The following is a 23330-nucleotide window of genomic DNA, read 5'->3' as shown; positions in this document are numbered from 1 at the left end:
TCCTGGCCCCTACTCACAAGATTGTTGAATCAGTAAATGAATATGTTTTGTCGCTTATTAAAAAGGATGAGAGAATTTATTTAAGCTTCGATGAGGTGTGTAGTGATGACAGAGGTACAGGTGGCGGTGACATTCACTCTATTGAATTCCTCAACAAGTATTAAATGTGGACTCCCGATCACCGATTGAAGTTGAAGGTCGGTGCTATGGTGATGCTTCTGCGAAACATTGATCAATCACGTGGGTTGTGTAACGGCACTAGACTAATTGTGACTGATATGGGGGCACGCGTGATAAGATGTACTGTCTTAAGTGGTAGTCATAAAGGTGATAGAGTGCATATTGCTCGACTAACACTTACTCCATCGGACACCAGTAGATTTCCAGTACGTTTCAGTAGAAGACAATTCCCCATCGCTGTTTGTTTTGCAATGACGATAAACAAGAGTCAAGGCCGTCTTTATCTCAGTCGGATCTATCTTCCAAGACCAGTGTTTAGTCATGGCCAGCTTTATGTCGCACTTTCCAGGGTCACCCGAAAAGAAGGCTTGAAAATTTTAATTTGTGACTCAGATATGCGTACTTCTACTACGACTACTAATGTAGTGTATCATGAAATTTTTCAATTTTTAGAATAACTTGCATATGTTAAAGTTGATTATTAGATTATATTTCTTTTATCCGAATGTAAAGTTTTGTATGTATGCATTTTTTATTTACAAGATTAGATTACGTTATTTCCTTATAAACCAGTGCATGTGAAGACATGTTTTTAAGAAATTTAAACATTAATTATGTACATCGTTGATTTAGACCATTTAGATAGGTACAATAGAAATGCAAAAACAAATATACATTAAAAAAAATTCATTCCGGCCCAAATACATACCCGTGCAATTTTGCACGGGTTTAAAACTAGTTTTAGTAATATTATAAAAAAAAGTTTATTATTCAAATGACTTTTAGATTAAGTTATTTTTGTGTGAACCTATTTTTATTATTAAAAATAATGATAGCTGACTATGATGGAATAACATAATTTAATATAGGGTCAGTACTATGTTATTATAAAGCGCATATTGACCTTTTAACCCGAAAATATATATATATATATATACGACACATCTAGAAGGATGATTTACAAACAATAAAAAATACTATTTACCGCTATATTCTTTTTTTCTTTTATTTTTAATAGGAAAAATTAGAATTATTGGTTCTTACTCCTTATCCTTTATTAAGAACAACCCATATTAATAAGGATTAGTTAACTTAAAAAAAAGGACAATTTATTTTAGAAAAAAAAAAAGCAAATAAAATTGAAATTTTATCAACTCCAACCACCAACTTAAAAAAAAAACAAATTAATATACTACGGGTATATTAAGCGTGAATACAAATTAGTGATTTAGATTTTTCATGAAAATTTTCAAGTTAATGGATTTCGCATCCTAGATCGTTTAATGAAGAGAATATATAAAAAAGCACAAAATAACAATAATAATATCACATTTTTATATTGGACATTAAAACATGTTAGCTTGTATAGTTGTATACGATGGAAAGATTAAAAAGAGCGAAGTTGACACGTTTCATTTATATAATCAGTTGGTTTTTTTACTTAACTTTAATCAAACTCAGTTTCAATGTCAAAATTTATTTATCCATCATAGCTAATTTTTGTACGTTATTTAAAATGACCTTGGTATCCTATAAGATTTTGGAGATTTTATTTGTATTAATTATACTCTTTATTTATACTCTATAATCTATATTATACTTTATACAAACACTATAATGTTTGGAGCCAGAACTTTTCTGTGTATAGAAATATAGGATACTGAATATTTTATTTGTGGCAAAGATTGCGCCTATAATTATGGAAATTCTATTATTATTAAATAAGGTAGTATTAATATAAAATATCAATGTTTGGGGCCCACCGAGTTTATTGTTTTACAGAAAAAATTATACTTATAGTTGAATTTTTCGTTGGCCCACTAATATATTGAATTGTAGTGAATTAAGATGACAAAAAAAATTGGCCCACTTATAGGAGAATGCATTTAGGCGGGAAAAACATTGAGTTTTCTTATTCTTTTAGTTATATGGGGATGAGTTTGAATCAGGAATTATACCGGGTGGTATGAGTTTCGAACTTGATTCCTAGGTTAAAATGCATAAATTAAATATTGTAAATAATGATTTTTAGTATTATAAAATTATGAAAATGATTATTTAATCAAATAAGTACGGAGTATATAAAAAATTGGATTTACAATATATTCTATAATTTGTTCTCTTGTTTTTGTTCATTTTAGTTTGATACTCATGGGTATCAATCTCATACCCACTCCCTCCTTGGGTATGAGAAACTCATATCTCATGGGTTTGAGGTATGGGTATGAAACCCTTGAGGGGGTGTTTGTTTCGTTCGTGGGTATGAGTTTGAAATCAGGAATCATACCGGAGTGGTATGGGTTTGGAACTTGATTTCTCATACCTTGTGTTTGTTTCATTTACGAGCGGTATGAGTTTAGAATCAATCGTAATTAATAATCTTTGAAATACAATACTTTTAATAATTATTTTTAATACCATAAAACCATGTAAATAAAGATTTAATCAAAATATATATAAATGATTTTAATTATAATATCTAATATTTTTTTCAATTTCTTTGTTATTTCTAATTTGATACCCATGGGTATCAATCTCATACCCACCCCCCTCTTTGGGTATGAGAAACTCATATCTCATGAGTTTGAGGTATGGTATGAAACCCATATTTTCACCAAACAAACACCTGGTATGAGTTTGACTCATTCCAAACTCATACCTCATAGCTATATGAGGTGAACCAAACACCCCATGAATTTGTGAAACAAACACTTGGTATGGGTTTGACTCATTTCAAACTCATACCTCATACCTTTTTGTGTGAACCAAGCATGCCTTTAGAATAAATTAAATAAACAAATAAGTGAAATTTAGAGAGTCAATTTTTGTTCAAACACATGGCTTTGTTTGTCAACGTATTTCAGTTACCTCATTTGTTCAAAGTACAGAGTAGCTGATTTGATCAAAATTTCGGTAACTTAAATTCTCTTAATCCTCCCTTTAAAAGACATTTAACTAAAAAAAGGTAATAAGTAAAACTTTCTTTCTTTAGATCATTATATTTTCATTAAAATACGATATTATATTTAAAATTTAATCTTATAATTAAATTCAAAATTATAATTTTTTATTAAAATAAACTAAAATAAAATTGATTGTTAAACTATAAATTATAAGCAAATTTAACAAAAATAACCCAATGTTAGTCAAATATTTTGAAAATAACCCAACCTTTTGATTTTAACAAGAATAATCCAACATTTGCTTTTATGTTACAGAAATATCCCGACATCTTACTTATATTTCCTATATGATAATTTACTCATATATTAATTTATTCGTCAACTAATTGACCATATATTGCAAAAGCAATTATATAGGATTATGAAATAATAATTAGAAAGCAATTTTTAGAAAATGGAAAAAAAAAGTTGAAAAATATTTTTAGTATTGTTCAAAATCCTAAACGACATAAATTATATAATTTTAATAATTGTCTGGTTTCTAAAAATTGTGAGTTTATTATAAAAAATAAAAGTATATCTCTCATAAGTATTTTTACTAATTTAAAATTATAACACCCCCATTTATTTAGGATCCTTTAGCTAGACATTTCCAAATAAATAAGACTGTTACCATCTCGGTTTCCCGAGGTAGTGAATAACAAAGACCAACTCACCAAAGTACTTTAAATTAAAAACATTAATGATTACATGTTTATTACAAATTAACCAACTAAAACTTAATATAAAATATTTACAACTCGCAGCGGAAAATAAATAAGTGATATAACTATATCTGTGATCTAGACTTCATCTAAGGTTCCAAGTTTGGCTCTCATCCCAATGCTCCCAAGTCAGCTAATCTTTGGTACCTGTCAAATCTGCTCCCCATAAAACGGTTCACCGCAGGTGTTCACGAATACACAGTCAACCGCGAGGTTGAGTAGGAATAAAACATAAACAACAAGAACATACAATTACCAATCCAATTCAATTCACTTTCATTGCACAACCCCCTGACAACGTGCTCCTTTCCTTTACTTAGCACAACTCCTTTAACAACGTGCTCACATTACTTTGGTACCCCTCCCTTAACAACGTACCGCAATATGTAATAATACCTCTCCCTCACAACGTACATATTACTACCTCCCAGTGTACAAACTCCATCAACAACGTACACTGACTGTCGCACAGCTTTACACATTAGTCATAATCACATTCAACATAGTTCATCCCGTCAACATTATCAATATAAACAATTCCAATTCCATCCACCTTGTCAATATTATTAAATACAACCAACACAAGACAATATAATTCTCCCTTTTCAACATATGGACAATTTCAATTTAACGTAAGTAATCCACCATACTAAACATAGATAATTAAAAGTCGAGTTGAGTAGGATTATCCCTACCTGGCAAGCAAGCACTCCAATTACGCAATCCAGTAATTAAAGCGAACAAATCCGATTATAAACTCTTCACAATTTCCGTCACCTATATAATAATAACAATTACAACAATTATAATTACTAACTTTATTTATTTATTTATTTATTCTTCTTATTATATAAATTATTCAAACCGACTCATTTATATAATTATTACGATATTAAAGACCCGTTTATAAACTAACACGAGTCACCCGACAAACCAAACCAAAACCCGCTTACAAACACCCAACTACACCCATAAAACCCGTCACAAACATCCCTCCTAAACCCCTCCTTCCACGCCACCACAGACCACCACTCACACCACCCAAGCCCGACACCAGCAGCCTGCAGCACCCCGACTCCCGAAAACCACCAACCTCCAGCTCCACCACCACCCGCAACCCAAAACACGCACGCCCTAATCCCCACGACACCAACAACACTCACTTGACACCCCCATAAAACCCGCCCATAACCACCACCTAACACCACCTTCACTGCCACCTACAACCACTACTCAACTCCCCTATCCGCCCTCGACAAGAACCACCCAAAAACCCCCTAACCCAGACCACCAACAACCACCAAAACCCCACCCGAAAACCGCCTGCCCAGAACACGACTTCCTCCCCTTTTTTCCGTCACCACCGCACAAACCACCATCCCTGACCTCCCCAACACCACCACTACAACCGCCCCCTGTCGACAATACCAACCACCTAAACCCCAGGTTAGGTCGTGTCCAATTAGTGGGTTAAATAACCACCCCAAACCCACGACACCAACCCGAAATCCCCTCTGACCAGCCGTCTTTCAACCGCCCAAAAAGCCACCCTAACAAGGTCAACGACGGTCAACAATGGTCAAGTCGCTTTACCAGGTTAAAATTGAGTATTTGTTCATATTTATATTTACAGCAAGTCTCCTTATCATGGGTATATCCGTCGCAAGTTTATGAGGCGACGGGTCAAGTACTATTCGGATCAAGTATTATTCACGTGGGTGGATAAGACAAAACATATTGTTGCTCGCGAGCCATTCTGCTTTTGTCTTATTTACCCCCACATATCATCACATATGTAATACTTGACCTGTCGTAAACTTATGACGAATATGCCCGTCACAAATGAGAATTTGTGTTATATTTATTGATATTGGAATTTTAGTGGAAAGTATTCAAAGTTTTTTTTTTTTTGGAAAAGTAAAATGGAAGATGCCAACGGTATCCTACAGTTTGACATTTGACCCGATCCGTAACCGACCCGAGTGATCTGATTGCCACCTCTATTGATTACTATGATTCAGACCTATACTGTCTTAGAATTTGATTTGCGCGAATAATATGTTTTGACTGATTTCTTTCTATATCTAGAAAATATTGACTTTTAATTAATCCGGGAAAAACTGAATGACATTGTGTTACTCTATCACAATGACAACCTAGATTACAACAACAACAACAACATCAACATCAGAGCCTTAATCCTAAAATGATTTGGGGTCGGCTAACATGAATCATCCTTTAGAACCGTCCATAGGTGAGCGCACACCTCAAAAAGCGAATAGAAAAAGGAAGATGAAAAACAAAAGGGGGAGCGAAAATATAATGGAAAGTCAAAGTAAACTTACAGGTTTTAAAATCGAATTTCGGATTTCTTTTATAAAAACTTAAAATTTAAATCGAGAGAAAAGACTAACGATTATGAAAACCGAAATAGAATTAAGGATCCGCAATGCCTTAAAAGTAAACCAAGTAAAATATATAAGAAAGTGGTCGGTAAAAAAGTGTAAAAGAAGAGAAAAACAAATAATTTAATTTTTTTTAAAATTAAATAAAAACACTAAATATGTCCAAAAAAAACAAAAAAAAATCAAATATTAGAAATCAACATGTATCCTTTCCCTCCATTGTGCCCTCTCCGTCACCATACTCTCCTCAAGCCCCATAAATCTCATATCGTGCTCTATCACTCTCAACCATGTCTGTCTCGGTCTTCCTCTACCTCTAGGGACCTTTTCTGTTCTCCAAGTCTCCGACCTCCTAACTGGTGCTTCCATAGGTCTCCTTCTCACGTGGCCAAACCATCTTAGTCGGTTTTCCATCATCTTGTCCTCTATTGGCGCCACTTTTACCTTTTCCCTACTCACCTCATTCCTTAATCGATCTTTCCTTGTATGTCCGCACATCCATCTCAACATACGCATCTCCGCCACACTCATCTTTTGAATGTGACAATGTTTCACGGCCCAACACTCGGAACCGTAAAGTAAGGCAGGCCTAATTGTCGTGCGATAAAATTTTCCCTTTAATCTTTGTGACATATCTTTATCGCATAAAACCCCGAAGCACCCTTCCATTTCAACCATCCCGCTTTAATTCTGTGAGCCACATCTCCGTCTAACTCCCCATCTTTTTGAATAATAGATCCGAGATATCTGAAAAAATCTGACCCCTCAACAACATTCCCATCAAAAATAATACTCCCCGCCTCTGTCGATCTCAACCCCGCCATATTAGTGAACGGACACCTTACATACTCAGTCTTACTCCATCTCAGCCTTAACCCCCGAGTCTCTAAAGTCTGCCTCCACAATTCCAATTTTCTCTCCACCCCCTATTTTGTCTCATCAATCAACACAATATCATCAGCAAACATCATACACCAATGGATGCCGTCCTGAATATCTCTCGTCAACTCATCCATAACTATGGCAAAGAGAAAAGGAATAAGTGCGGAACCTTGATACACCCCGATGATAATGGGAAATTCTCCCGTTCTCCCACATTAGTGCGAACACTTGCACTAGCCCCCTCATACATGTCCTTTATGAGGTCAATATATTTTCGAGACACACCCTTTCTTGCCAAAGCCCACCAAAGTACTTCTCTTGGTACCCAATCATATGCCTTTTCTAAGTCAATAAAAACCATATGCAAGTCCTTATTCTTGTCCCGATGTTGTTCCATCAACTGTCTCATGACAACCTAGATTAACAAAAAAAATTGAACATTTTATTACTTCATAGTCCATATTATTGCTGACTATCAATGTAATAGACACTACTACAAAACTCGTTATGGACATCAGTCGATGGACATCGGATTATCTGGTAAACCGATGTACATAACATGCACATCGGTTGTTTGCAAAAACCTGATGTGCATATAATTGTATGTACATCGGTTGCGTTAAAAAACACATGTCCATTATTTCTGATTTTAAAGGACATGTGATATTTAATAAAACCCATGTCTATATAAAAGTCATGGACATGGAACATTGCATTTAACCGATGTGCATCTAAAGTGAAAATTATAGGCGGCAAAAATATTTGCCTCACCGCCATGACTTATAATTTCGACTAGATACATTCTTCCCCAAATCCTCTCCCTCACTCTTACTCCCAAACCCTAACCCCCAAAACCCCTTACTCACTCTCAACCTCCCATTCTTTCTGTACTCTCAATCACTGTTGTCTCCATATTTCTCGTCCACAACACCATTACCCGACCAAACTTATACGGCATCCTATACACTCCCTTCACCAAATTTGAACAAAATCGTCAAACCCTAATTGTTCTAATTGGGGGCTTCTGAAATTTTGGTGAGTCGGTGCCTAAGAAGAACAAAATGACTGTTTGGTTGCGAGTTTCTGTCAATTTCAACATTTCTGGGTTAAACTAAGGTTTGATAGTCTCACTTTACCTAAATTTGAATTTTCACCCTTCCCCTTTTAATTTAGCTTAAGTTTCATAACTTTTGCTTATTATTAGGCTCCTGTGTGATTATTGTTGTTGTTATTGCTGTGGTGTTCTTTGTTAATGCTCTCAGTATGCCTTCTTTCTTTTACTCGTTATCATCACTTTTTTTCTTTCGATTTCTACTACTCCGTATTTATCATTTGAATTCGGGTTTCACTGGTGATAAGCTAAATACCGATACTACTACCCGAGATCCGCAACCGGTACATAATCCTTTTTTCCTTCATTTTCTTATTTCCATGCAATTTTAATTGCTTGAATAATATCCTCGAGTAGGTAGACAATAACTCAGGTTCATTGGCTTTGATGATATGTAGGATGAAACTTGAGTTGCTGGAGGGAGTGGAATTTTGTTGAGAAGCACTAATGGTGGTAAGTCATGGACACGTGACAAAGCAGCTGATAATATTGCTTTGCAAAATCAGATTCATCAAGTGAGGCCTTTCTACAATGTTCTTATACGTTGTTTGGATGAAAGCAGCTGAGAGAGGTAGAAAGAGCCTTTTTTTAAATAATTAATCAGTTTACATATCGGTTTATATTTTTGTACAGGTTAGTCGTCTAAGTAAATTTGACACATTATGTAGATGAATTTTTTTGTAATTGGCTTTGGATAACCGATTGATTGTATACAGATATTTTTTGTTGATTATGGAATCATTTTGCATTGTCATCATGTGTACGACTAATAATTAATCATGTGTACGACTAATATGGGCAACAACGTAATATTTTTTTTTATAAAAAATAATAATTATAGACATCGGATTTTTGCAAAAAACTGATGTCCATTGATCAAATAGACATTGGTTTTCCTAAAAATCCGATGTCCATTGATCAAATAGACATCGGTTTTCCTAAAAATCCGATGTGCAAATTTTAATGGACATCGGTTTAAAATCCGATGTCCATTAATCCACAATGGACATGACCAAACTCTACATCGGTTGTGTATCCGATGTCCATATAGCGAAAAGTCCGATGTCCATCATAAGTTTTGTAGTAGTGAGAGCTCATGTAACCAAGCAGCAATATTACAACATTTCCTTTTAAAAGAGAAAATAACAAAAATTGACAAGTGAGATGCTAATCAATCAATGATAAATATAAGAAAAATGAGAGGACGTTAACCCATAGTCCCGAATCTCGATTCCACTCTTCTCACATCACATCTAAACCGTAAAAATTATTAAAATGAACACATATGAAACCTGTAAGAAGGTGGTATTAAAATTCGGTAATACCCGCACATTCTATAATTAGTAGAACATGGGTGCATAAGAGTTGACAACTTGATATGGAAAACAAAACCCTCCAATTTTGGCCTTAATAGACTTGAGATTGAGATGTTCATAAACCTCAACATCATTGATATCCTTGCTTAAAATTGATGATGAAGACTTACTTTCTTCCAAAAACATAGCATGAGTGACTACATTGTTCTTAAGTTCTTCTAATGAGGCACTCATGAAATTTTAACTCTTGTAAACCGAGGTTATTGATAGGTGCCTCCCACCACCATTGGCTCGATTTTCTCATATTGTTGAACACTTCTTCCCCGTTCTTCTCGGCCTCAAGAAGATCGATTATCCTAGTCAATTGCGAGTTACGTTCGCAAAGATTAGAATTTTGGGGAACACTCTCAAGTTTGGTAGGATTTTTACGGGATAATTGAGAGGATGATGTGGTACGAGTAAGGAAACGATCAACTAAGGATTCGACATCAGGGTATCCAAAAGAGAAGAGTTTTTGGGCCGAGGAGAAGATTATTATGAAGGCTTCTACTCCGCATAGAGTGCCTATTTCACTAGCCTTCTCAAAAAGCCTACTCGGCGTTTCGAGAAGGTTACTTGAAGGTGATTTGGATTCTTAATTTTCGCCACTTTAATCTTTTGGCGACCTATTGATTCCTTTTTTGCCGATATTGCCATGATATCAAAGTGCTAATTTGTTGTAGTGAGTTTTTCGGTGATGTAATGAGACGACTCATATACGGGTATTTATACTCGGTTAAACTTAATCCATAATTATAATACCAATCTACCTAGTATAAAATCTAGGTTTTTCTTTGGATTTCTATTGGTTCCTTATGGTGGGCCCCCTACAAAATTTTGGGAATTAATTACTCTCTCTCCACATTTGCTGATAATGACCGTTTAATTTTCGTCTTTGGAAATAGTTGTTATTTTCATAATAACTAGTTGTTGCACCGCGCCCTGTCGGGCGCGGTGCCCCAATTTGGTGAAATGCTAGGCGGAATTGAATCGAGAGTGAGTGTGTGGAAGTACAAGGCGAAATGACATTGTTAATAATGCGTAATAAAAGTGTAAAATCATGTCACATATTCTGTCTTAGTGTCAGGAATGTAACATATAAGTAGTCAGAGTGATTCATAGGGAAAAACAAAAAGTTAAACGAATTTAGTGGAATTCTAAGCGGAATGAAGCAAGTCGGTAGTGTATAGAAAGGCGCATACTCATAGTAAGCATCATTTTATAACCAGTTTCCTTGATGGGGAAAAAAATACGCCTTTTGAGACACCTAAGTAAATTTGTTTCAGATACAAGAACAGTAAGAATGTCTCCTTCCTTGACGGGTCCCTTGACGTTTCTCATGATGAATCAGTTTTGGTCATCCAAGAACTTAACCCTAACTTGAGTCACCTGGCCCCTTGATCCTGTGCAGCCCATGATTTTAATGACTGCATACTTGGTTGCGGAATCCATTCTACAGTTTCATAAAATAGTATACAATCAGCATTCAACAAGTACCATGCAAAGGATCACACAAGCATAAAGAGTTGCAATTTGTTATTTCCACAATATAGTTAAACAACCGAGATACCCCCAAACAAATGATAGCCCAGGATGGTATTAAAAAGATCAGCAGAGCCAAAAGCTAAAACTTTCTCTTTTCATTTAGATTCAGTACATATTCATTTCAAGAACACGTTCAAACAACAAATGTCAACAATATAACTTACCTATTGGCGTAATCCATTCTACAATTTCATAGTACCATATATAATCAGCAGGTACTATACAAAATTGCGCACAAGCATATAAAGATCGTAATTTGTTGTTGTTTCCACAAAATAACTATTGGCTATACAAGACTAAACAACTCAGATATCCTGAAATCAAATGATAGCATGGAACGGTATTAAAAAGAACAAAGCCAAAGCTCGTGCTTCCTTTCTCTCTTCATTTAGATTAACTATATTTTCTTTCCGAGAAGACGCTTTAAACTTCAAACCGTAACCAATTTGTCACTGATATCACATTTACTTTTGAGTCAAATTGACTATTAAGGACAAAGTTACCCTTTCAAAAGTCTGCCTGTGGGTTATCTAACGGCATGTCACTAAGGCCGGGTGGGGGACCTGGGGAATGAGGATAGTCGAACAAGTAAACTATAAGCATACCCGCCCCACGACCCATCATGGATATCAATAATTGACTTGTACCCGCCTGTTGGATGAAAATAGGAAAATTATACCAGACCCACTACCCACTACACCCACCGAATCATTCAGCAACATTTCAACAACACAATGCATAACACAAGATCTTAATAGCTAATACCTCCGTCTTGATCCTTTGTTTATCTTTTATATTCTTTGTGAGGGATATTTTAATGACAGGTAAACAAATGATTGGGACTGAGGGAGTAATAATCAGTTGCTTCTCAATGTTCATACAAATTCATAACGTTTTAAAACTCAAAACCAGCACATCTGTTGGCCCTTCAGTGCCAGTGCTATCAACAACAAAACCGAGATTTAAAGTCAAATGTAACATGAAAAATTGAATAACATCCAAAGTATATGGTATAAGCTATTTAAGTAAACATGCTTCAACATCAAAGATCAGAAAAGAGAACTATGTAAAGGTAGACGTCGCAAGTGCAGCAGTAAAAGTACAAAAGAACAGGCAACAAGGGGAACATCAACTCACGGTAAGACCTGTTTACCAAACCGCTAAGTTACTGAAGAAAAAAAAAAATAGAGCTGCTCATCTTCCATACAAAATGCTAAGTTGATAACATGTGTTTATGTACCTTATGCAGCACTGTAATAGGTCTTTGAACAATCCTTTCATGCTTAGCACAATTCCTGCCCAGCTAGATGTGATAAACCAGGCTCGCAATACAAGCCATTATAATCTGCTTCTTCAGTAAACTCTTGCATCTCCATTTCAGTAAGCCATCTAAAGAATGCCCAGTCCGGCTTAAATCAAGCCACTGCTTAACCAGATGAAGACATTTAGCCGCAATTAAGTGAGGTTAAGCCGCAACGACTGATATCACGACTGACCAAAATTATACTTTGGTGAAACTAAGGATCAAGGAACTGACTTAGCTTATCTAATACTCAGATGTTGACCTTGTATTACCAAAATCACTTAATTCCAATATGATGTTCATTCTAAAAATTGATTTCAGCTACATCTCACCGGCCCTAGTAAACCGGAAAAGATACTTAATAGTTGAAAACTAAACTAAACCCTAGAGATGTAGCTAAAATTTAGGAACTATGGAGTAATATGATAACTAACCATATAAAAAGGTTTGACAAATTAGCTGAAAATATAGCAGATTTTTGGTTAATAAATGATACAAAAAAGGCAGCACCTTCCCTCTACCAATCTACCTAAAAACAAAGAGGCATTATCTACGATCTATTGGATATCTCTATGCAATTCTAGTTTAGAACAAAAAATGCCCTCATTCAAGCATGTGGGAAGTTAACTGTCTTCCTTAATCTTTTAATAAAGACATGGAGAGATGATTTACAGTAGTTATGTGTCAAATGAAGTAAACAACAACAAAGTTCAAAAATTAATAAAACTATTAACCAAGCTGGTGCACCTCTTCAAATCGTGACACATCAATCATTAGGCGTAAACTTATAACTAAATACTTCAGAGCAATGCATTTATTCATAGAATAATATTTAGTAACATTTTCATGAACAAGCGCAACATCACGAATTCACGACCATAAAACCAACTGAGTTTGAAGTTTAAAGTCATAAGGATGTATGACTGTCAAACCTTGTTATTTCTCCACTCAACGGCAATAAAGGCTAAAAAGATCGTGCATAAGAATAACTTAATAATTACCATGTCTCAATGACAACGGTAAATTGCGGGGTATGGTTGTAAAGAGGGAGGTCCGGATGTACACTGCATTCCCCTATAAGCAACTGAGAGACTATAACATCATGGATTAAAAAAACAAAGCAAATGTAAGACAGCGAGAGAACATATTTTATTGTTCATAGAATTAATTACTGATAAAAGGCAGGGGCTATGATACACGAAGGAGTCGAAATCAAAATCATTGAAGCTTAACGACCGCTTGCCTGAATTCCAAGCTACGGCTCTCCAAATCGCCACCACTTCTCCCTTATTACATCTCCTCACATCTTTTACTTTTTCCTGCAAAATTATTCACACTCGCTTCTTCTTAAACAAATGGTCTCTTATACAACCGTTCCATACTTCCACAAAATTAATTTGCAAACACAGTACTCAAAGCCATAGCAATTCAAATGAGTATCTCTCCAATAGTCTGCCAAAAGCCGTAGGGGAAAAACACAAGCTAAATCCCACCCATATACCCATCTCCCCACATCCCTCTCAATCTTAACAAAACCAAGCGCAAATCACCAGTTCCATTAACAAAACCAAGCATAAATAAAAGCATAGCCTGAGAGTGTACGAGAACAGCCTTGAACAGTATTTTGTTTCAACAAAAACCAGGCATAAATAAAAGCATGATCTTCCAAAAAAAGATGAGAAAGAGAAAAGAAATAGGAGTGTACAGTGAAACTGAAGGGGAAATGGAACTGACACAAATCACCAGCTCTCCACCGTCACCACTTTCACCCACCACTAACACTGTCACCAGCAACTTCGGCCTCCAATACGCAGTCACTACCACCAATTCAATCTAGTGAATATAATGTAAAACCAACTCAAGGTAACCCATTAAAAAGAACCAACCCCCACCCTACCAACAACTATACAAGCAAACACTAAATGCAATATGACTATAAAATGTTTGATTTTTGATTGACTTTGGCTAGACCATGATCAAAACGAACATTCTGATCAAAATGATAATTATGAATCTATTCACCTTGGGTATTGCAAGATAATTTTTAATGGCAGGAGGATAAAACCATAAAACAGGCCAAATACATGTGAAAAATTACAGCACAATGTAGCCTCACATTGTATCTGTAAGAAAGAAGACACATGGGAAGATTAAACGTGTGTTTTTATTGAATAATGAACAAGCAAACACCACTGCATATATACTACTTACAGAATATTTACTTCCTAATATCATGCCTATAAACTTGGTAACCAATAATTTAGTTGAATAATATAACTAGGATATTATTCACCTAATATTTACATAACAATAATAACAATATTGTATCATCATGATAAGATCCTACAATATTGTTCAATACTCCCCCTCAAGTTGGAGCACTTGGCAAGCTAATGCCCAACTTGGATCGAAGATAACGAAATGCTTCTCCTCCTAACGCCTTTGTGAAGATGTCCGCTATTTGGTCTTTACTTCGCAAATAAGAGGTCGAGATTGTTTTGTTCACAATATGATGACGTATGAAATGACAATCTACCTCGATGTGCTTAGTACGATCATGAAAAATGGGATTTTTAGCAATGTGTAAGGCGGCTGTATTGTCACAAAACACTTCAATGGGCGTGCTATGATCTATGCCAAGTGATTTAAGAAACGACTTCAACCATATCACTTCACTTGTCACGGCACCCAAAGCTCGATACTCCGCCTCTGCACTTGATTTAGCAACTGTGGCTTGTTTCTTTGCTTTCCACGAGATGGGTGAGTGCCCTAAGGTCACGAAATAACCGGTAATTGACCTCCTTGTCAATGGACACCTCGCATGATCCGAGTCCGAGTATCCACGCAACAATAAATCATTGTTACGCTGTATCACAATCCCCTTTCCCGGACTTCCTTTAATGTATCGTATAGCTCGTAATGCGGCATCCCAATGCTCTTTTCTTGGAGCATGTACAAACTGGGACAAAATATGGACTGCGTACACTAAGTCGGGTCTCGTAATAGTCAAATAAATGAGTCGTCCCACCAACCGCCTGTACTTCATAGGGTCGTGTAACAATTCTCGGTTTGCCAAAGCTAATTGGTGATTGGGTTGGATGGGTATATCCACTGGTTTTGCTCCTTCCAACCCGGCCTCCTTAATAATTTCTAAGGCATATTTTCTTTGACTAAGAAAAAGTCCCTTGGACCCAGTTGCTACCTCAATTCCCAAAAAATATTTGAGCCTCCCAAGGTCTTTTATACCAAAACTACGATCAAGAAAACCTTTGAGATGGTCACTTGCTTCTTTGCTATCACTTACAATTATCATATCATCGACATAAACCAAAATTCCAATGAAAATGCCGTCTTTATTATAAGTGAATAGCGAGTAATCAGCCATTGCCCTCATCGAGGACTCGAATCTGAGCTGAGACCCGAATTTACCCGACCAAATATAACCTGGCCCCGTATGTGTATGTTGCAAATTGATTACTATCCATAAAAAACCTTGATAATAGTTGCCCGAAAATGACCGGAATTCTAAATGACCGAACACGACCTGAATTCTTACAAACCTAAACCCAAATTGGCTTGACTCAAATTCGACTCAATTGACCTATTTACTAGCTATATGGTAAAAAGAGAGATGCAAGAACGAATTGTTAATTAGTATGGACTATGGAGTACTATGTTTGGAAAAGATGGTGGAGGTAAACACAAATTGGACAAATAGAAGTATTCAAGCATATATGTATTCTACATTTGAAAGCGTATTAGTTTTAAATACAAAAAGTCAATGAAATAAAAGAAAATTTGGTGAAAGTTTAACAGAACCGTTTGTGAGGTCCTTATAGCTACACTATCAAATTTGGGGTCCTTAAAGCTACATTGTTGCTTATTTTAGGTCCTTATTGTTGGGTTTGCTCTTATTTTCATGGTTTAATTAGTTTAGAAATTACCCCAAGTTTCTATCTTTTGTAATTGTCCTTCAAGATCTATCATTTCCATACTCAATTTAATCCAAAGTTGGTATACTTTCTTATCCTTTCTCTTTTATGTCATTTATCTCAATTTCATGTTCTTGTTAATTTTAGTTGGTAATTTAATTAAAGTTTATTCTTTGTTCATTTAATCATGTTTATTTCCATGTTATTGTTGTTGGTTAGTTTAATATAGTTGGTCAATATTACATCTTTTCCTCTTTAAATTCATCTTATGGTATTTCTCTTCTCTTGTTTTAGTTAATCTCACAACTAGTTATGTTTAGCATAATCATTATTGCTTTACTTTGTTGGAATATGTGTCCTCCGACAATAATGCGATCACAATTGTCGATCATGATGATCACATGTTTAAATCTCATCTTAAGAATACATGTGGGATGTAATATTTTACAGTCAACTGGTCCATACATATCGGTAATGATTGGCTGGCTAGAGTTTGATATTACTGTCGTGCGACGGTGGTGATCAGTTGATCCCCTTAGGTCATACCTATAGGGAAATACTCTTAATTGATTATTTAATTTATCGTATGCCGATACGAGTTAATTAAATTGCTTAAAATTGACGGATGATTTGTGAGTAAGATTAACGTGTCTTATTATAATTCGATTAAATTAGATACGGTCTAAGTAATTGAATTGTTTTATTACTTAGATAAAATTATTGTTTACGAAACAATTGAAATTGAAACTGAATGAATAATTTATTATAAATACAAGACGTTGTAATTTATAATTTGATAAACCGTTTTGGTGCAAGTAATTACGAATTACTAGTCGATTTTGTAAATGACATATTTATGAGTATGTTGATTTTTAATATGTTAAAAATACATTACAATTTCATAAGTCAAGTAACATGTCACATATGTTACAATTGACAAATGACAAAATAAAGTGGACCTTCCATTTTATGTCATATGTGCCAAAAATTGGAGGGAGTATAAGGTTTAAATTGTGTTAATTATTTTTAAGTTGAAAACAAAATGATTACCTACCTAATTGTAGCCATGCAAGTCTATTTTCTTGGAAATAAAATGAGCACCATGCATTGGCTCACCTCTCCCTCCCCACCGGTTTTCTAAAGAGAAATATAAAGGATTTTTCCTCTAATTTTTCATTCACTACTTCATAATATATTTCTAGTTTAAGAAATATTAATTCTCTCTATAATTGTGAAAACTTAGAGAAATAAAAATCTCACAAAATCCTTCCTCTCTTGGCCGAAAAATATAAGAGTACAAAATTAATATTTTGTGTCATATTTTAAGTAAAACTTATATTTTTACTAGTTCATAATTATATAAGTTATTAAGGGATTTCTTTGGGTATATACTTTTGGGAGAGGTTCTATTTTGGACCTTTTGTTCATCCATTATAAGGAAGCTCAAGAACTAACAAATAGGTGAATTTGTTGGTGCCCTTTTAATCCGAAATCCCAATGTAAGATAGACGATTTCTTCTCTTATCTTGTTTAAGTTTGCATGCATAAGATCTAGCTTTTATTTTATGACTAAATAAATCAATTCATATATGAATATGTAAATTAATGAGATTAATGATTTCTAACAAGTGGTATCATGAGCCTTAGGTTATTTGCATGCAAATCGGTTTATAGTTTTTCCGAGTTATAAGATTAATATACAAAACTAATTAATTTGGATTTATGAAGATAAACCTAAAAATAACTTTGCATGTTAAAGTTTCTGATCCTAAAATGTATTTAGGATATTTTTGTTTATTTATGGATTTTATTGTTCATTTTATATATTATTGGCATTAAAATGTGATTTTTATGATAAAAATGTCATTTTTGGACGAAAAATAGCTAAACTTTGAATTTTTCAGTGGTTTTTGGATATGTTTTCACATATATTACCTACGAATGGCCTGTAAATTTTCATGTTAAAATAAGTTGTTTTGCTCAAAATATGAATTTTTAAGTTAAAATCGTATTTAAATGGGTAAATAGGTTAATATGAGTTATATTTCGAATCTGGTCATGGAAATTGAACATGTTGTCACATGAAATTTTACAAGACGTGTGTAAAATATTTGGCTATAATGAAGTCCTTATGCATGATTTATGAATTTTTGATGAAAAACCACATAAATAGTGACTATAATTAGTAATAATTCTAAAACATACTTTATGACTAAAGAAAAAGGTCACATGTTGCATTTTATCATATATTTCAGATCTAAAAGTGAAAAGTTGATGAAAATAATTTTTCTCATATTTTTATGGTCATATTTGTTAAAACCGATAAACCGCAACATTATTTTTCTCGATAAATTTTCGAAATTTTGACCTAAGTTTTGAACATTATGAGTGTCATGATATTTTTCCAGAATGTTCATGAGTTTAAATTTCAAATTTTGAAATTATTTGAAATTTTTATGATTTAATTTGAAGTTTATAGCATAAATTTTATATTTTCGGTCCATAATGAACAATATTAAGAAATCAAGTTGAGTTATTGTCAAAATATTAGTGAAGACTAAGTTTTGAATCCTAATATGGTTAGGGTAATTAACTTGTACATAAATATGAATTTATGTAATTATTGTGATTTTAATAAGTTAAATCACGCAAATCCGTAAAAACCGATTAATATATGATATTGGCTCTTTAAAGGCGATTTAGCATAAAATTTAGCATGTTCATATATATTATAATGCTGCATTATATTTATGATTGTCATATTTTAATTTTATGTAATTTTTGAATTATGTAATTTTACTTAGTATATATGGCCTTAGTTTTAATTGGTATTACCCGAAATGTATGGGAATATCGATTCGGTTATAATTATTGTGATCTCGTATCACCGTTTTGTAATTTAATAGATTTATTTTTATTTTAATTACAAATTTATAATAGGAAATTATGTAATTCATTTTGTAATTTAATTATTCCGGAGTCCATTGAAGACGGTGTCATTCGAGAAGGCGATCCATCAAAGAAAGTGTTGCCTTGAAATGTGTGCCAAGACCGAAGTTCAAGGGACCAAAGGAGTTGGTTTCCGAATTTGTAATAGTTTATTGGATTTACTTTTTTTAGGAAGGCCATACTAGGATTTTATTTTTATGCTTTGCATTTTATTTATATGTTGCATGCATCGCTAAATCGCCATAACTAAACATGCATTTTAAATCGAGTTTATCGACCGTGTCAATTACAATTATCGTAGTTCACCGCTTTAGTTCACTTAAAACGTGATAGATAATAAATTGACATGACCTCTCGCTAAAATAAACAATTGAGACTTAGCCTTACCAAAAAGTAGAAACCATGAAAACCTATTTCGCGAGGGAGTGCGCTCGGCCACACCGGGGTACAAACCTTGTTACGTAGGAGAAGTGGGTGATAAATGTCTATCCATCGAATTCATGTTGATAAGGGATGAATCGGCTACACCGTGCCCAAGTTAATGTGGATTTGGATCATGGACACATTTATTCGAAATTTGGGTTGAACTCAACAAAAGTATTCTCGACCATAGCCGGATGTGTTTTGGGCTAAAGATAAATATTAATGTAATTTTATCGACCAAGAGTTCTAAAAGTAGAATCGATTAAAGAGTTAATCCACCGAGTTATATTGATAAAGGATGAATCGGCTACACCGTGCCCAAGTAAATATGAATTTGGATCTTGGAATCATTTATCAAGTTGGGTAGAAGTCACTAGATAAATGCTATAAAACTTGTTTAAATTAAAATTTACGAGTTTTATTATTATTATTTTGAAAAACGACAAGTGTTTTATTCCTTCTATTTTTGTTTTGTAGACCACTTTTATTTCTCATAACAAATGGCCGCACCAAACACCAACGCCACCACTCTCACTAATGTTTCATGGCTCCGATCCTTCATGGATCGTTGTAAACTTGAAAAGAATGGGTCAAATTTCTCCGATTGGGATGCCCAACTCAAATTAGCCGCCCAAGGTGACGACAAGCTTCGTTACCTCATTGAGGCCTCTCCACCCGAACCTAATGCTAGGTCGAGTGCCGCCACTAGGGAAACATATGAGGCTTACCACAAAGAGTCCGCCGCTATGAAAAATGTGTTGATTTTTGCTATGGAGGCGGATCTCCAAAGGAGAGCCTTTAAAATGGGCACCGCTTATGAAATCTATTCCATACTTGTGACAATGTTCTCACAAGCACTGAGGATCGTCCAATATGAAGCGGCCTCGGCATTCTTTGATCTCGATTTCAAGGAGGGCCAAAAGGTTAGCCCTCACGTGCTCAAATTGTTGGAGCTAGTCGAGACATTGAAACTTCAAAAGGTTGAAATCCCCAAGGAGCTCATTGTTGATAGGATTCTTCACTCCTTATCCAAAGTCAAAGCATATGTACAATTCCGGGTGAATTTCAATATGCAAGAAAAGGACGTGTCTCTTGAAGAGTTACACAAGTTACTTGTACAAGCCGAAAGAGACATGGGGCTAAATGTTAACCCACCTAAGGATGTGCTTAATATAAGCACTAAGAGCAAGGGGAAGTTCAAAAAGAATGGGAAAAAGGGAAAGAGGCAAGCTCCCAAGTCCACCAAGGCTAAGACTTTTGAAGCTAGCACTTCCAAAACTAAGAAGGGTCCTCTTGATAAATGCCATTATTGTAATGGTGTTGGACATTGGAAGAGGAATTGTTCCAAGTATCTTGGTGACATCAAAGCTGGAAAGATCACTCCAGTAGGTAAATGACTATCCTTTCTTTTATATTTCTAATTCAACTATGGTATTTTTGATACAAAGTTGTGATAATGTATCCCCTTTTATTGTAAATAGGGCCTCCTCCAAGCAAAGACAAGGGAAAAGAGAAGCACGCTTGAGAAATCATGAAGGAGCTAGGAGTAGCTACCAATGAAGCTTGGCTTTTATTATTGTCTTTATTTTAATGTTATGAATTTTAGAACTATTTTGATTTCCGTGTTCGACATGGAAATGTGTGATCCTTTTAAACAATGGTTGTATTTTGGATTATGGTGGCTTGGCTTGCAACCCAAGTCACCCCTTTTATCGTATTCGTTTGTTCTAAAAATTCGTCTTTATATGCTTGTATATAGAAACATATGATCATCTACTTAAAGTGATCCAATAGACAATTATAATGATGGAATTCATTATATGTCCACAAGCTTGAGGCTTGTGTATGATCAATTATAAAGTGATGTTGAGTTAATGAACTCTCCTAAAGGAATGTCAATTACTAAGTACACTCATCAAATCTAAAATCTATTAGTCAATCTATGAGATAGTCCTCCTTCTACTTCAAAATCATTATTTGTGTCTCATAAGCTATCTTTGAATATCTAGTGTATTTATTCTAAAGATAGAGTGGGAGAAAAATGAAGACACAAAGAATACAAAGAATAATTTGTATGCTTGAGTAAATGAGATCTACGAAAGAAAGAATGATTTGTATACCAAAATAGATAGTACATGAATAGATGAGATCTATGGTCTCAAATAGATAAGATCTACATGACAAAGAGACCAAGTGAAGTAATCAAAAGAATATGTTATTAAGATAACTACACGAGGAGACCAAAAGAAAGTTTTTGATAGAAAATGACTAAAGAAAAGTCTTAACAAGAGATTTGGCTAGTCTATGACCTACATATAAATAAGAGTTTTAATATTGATATTTACTTAAGAGCCTAAATGAAACAAAGTTGCATCCTTGAATATAAATGAGATTTATGATTAAAAGTTGCAAAGAAAGATATGCCGATGTCTACAAGAGCTAAGTTAATTGTTAACCACGCTAGTGTCATTACTTAACCTCATTATGAAAATGAAATGGTTAAACCTCTTTCCGAAAAAAGGGTATTTTGAGAAGGACGTGCATTAAATGGGATTTCACTTTTGAATAATGACATTGCTACGCATCATTATAAAAATGAATTAGAGATTAAAATCTCTTTCCATAAGTTTAAGATTGAAACCTTTTCAAAATAAGTATTTTGAAAAGATATGTTGGGAACATATATGGTTTTATCTTAATAACTTGGCAAAGCAAAATGTATTTCAATTCTTGAAATGTTTCGATTGAGTAGTCAAATACGAAACATGTGGAATTGAGTGGGAGTTTGAAATTATCATGTGAAGACATGAAATTTAGTGGGAGTAATCATCTTGTAAAATTTATAACTCATTACTCATTGAGAATGACAAGCTAGTACTATCTTTCACAAAGAAGTATTTGAGTTTTCAATTCTGGATGAAAATGGACTAAGATGAATCCAATCACATCATGGGATGTTGGATAGGCATTGAGATATGCACATCAAATCAACGAGAAACGTAGGTTATTCATATAGATGAAAATGGAATTGCCATAAGCAGTCATGGTTATTCATTGAACCTAAGAATGGTTGATCACATGATTAAAATTACTAATGTTTCCGCCATTAGAATAATCATACACATGTCCTGTAATGAATCATATGCTTAAGAGCATGATGAGTCATTGGTAAGCCATAGAAGAATCGTCATGAATTCTCGAGAAGAACTAATGAGCTATTCTAGTGTTTGACAGAACACTCTGTTATGTGACAAGAAGTTGCACATATTAAAGTTCGAAAACGCGTAAGGATTTATGTAAATCCTAAGCTATTTAAGCTAAAAGGAGAAATAAGAAGTTTGAGAAGATACTTGGTTATAGTAAGAAGTTGCTCAAAACTAGTATTTTCAAATTTGCTAAGACTTATGAGAAGTGCTAGGCTAATCATCTTGTCAATTGTTACAAGATCCTACAAAACATATACCTGGTACATTATGAGGTGGAAGAACACTTGACTAGTGCAAGTTATGTCGTCCACCATAATATGTTTGTTATGTGATAAACAACAAGAAAGTTCTCTCAAAGTAAAGAACCTAAAC

At 34.4% G+C, this 23330-nt stretch overlaps 1 protein-coding gene and 1 pseudogene across 1 annotated transcript in view; both read right to left on the bottom strand.

Annotated features, from left to right (window-relative positions):
- LOC141596504 (nuclear transport factor 2-like) overlaps nucleotides 1–23330 on the bottom strand; it is a 167293-nt gene that overhangs the window by 42540 nt on the left and 101423 nt on the right. The window lies entirely within an intron of this gene.
- On the bottom strand, nucleotides 9586–10257 carry LOC141594761 (agamous-like MADS-box protein AGL61; annotated as a pseudogene).

This window comes from Silene latifolia, chromosome 8 (assembly GCF_048544455.1).
Source record: "Silene latifolia isolate original U9 population chromosome 8, ASM4854445v1, whole genome shotgun sequence".
Classification (NCBI taxonomy): domain Eukaryota; kingdom Viridiplantae; phylum Streptophyta; class Magnoliopsida; order Caryophyllales; family Caryophyllaceae; genus Silene; species Silene latifolia.
This window is presented reverse-complemented; position numbering and strand designations above follow the sequence as displayed.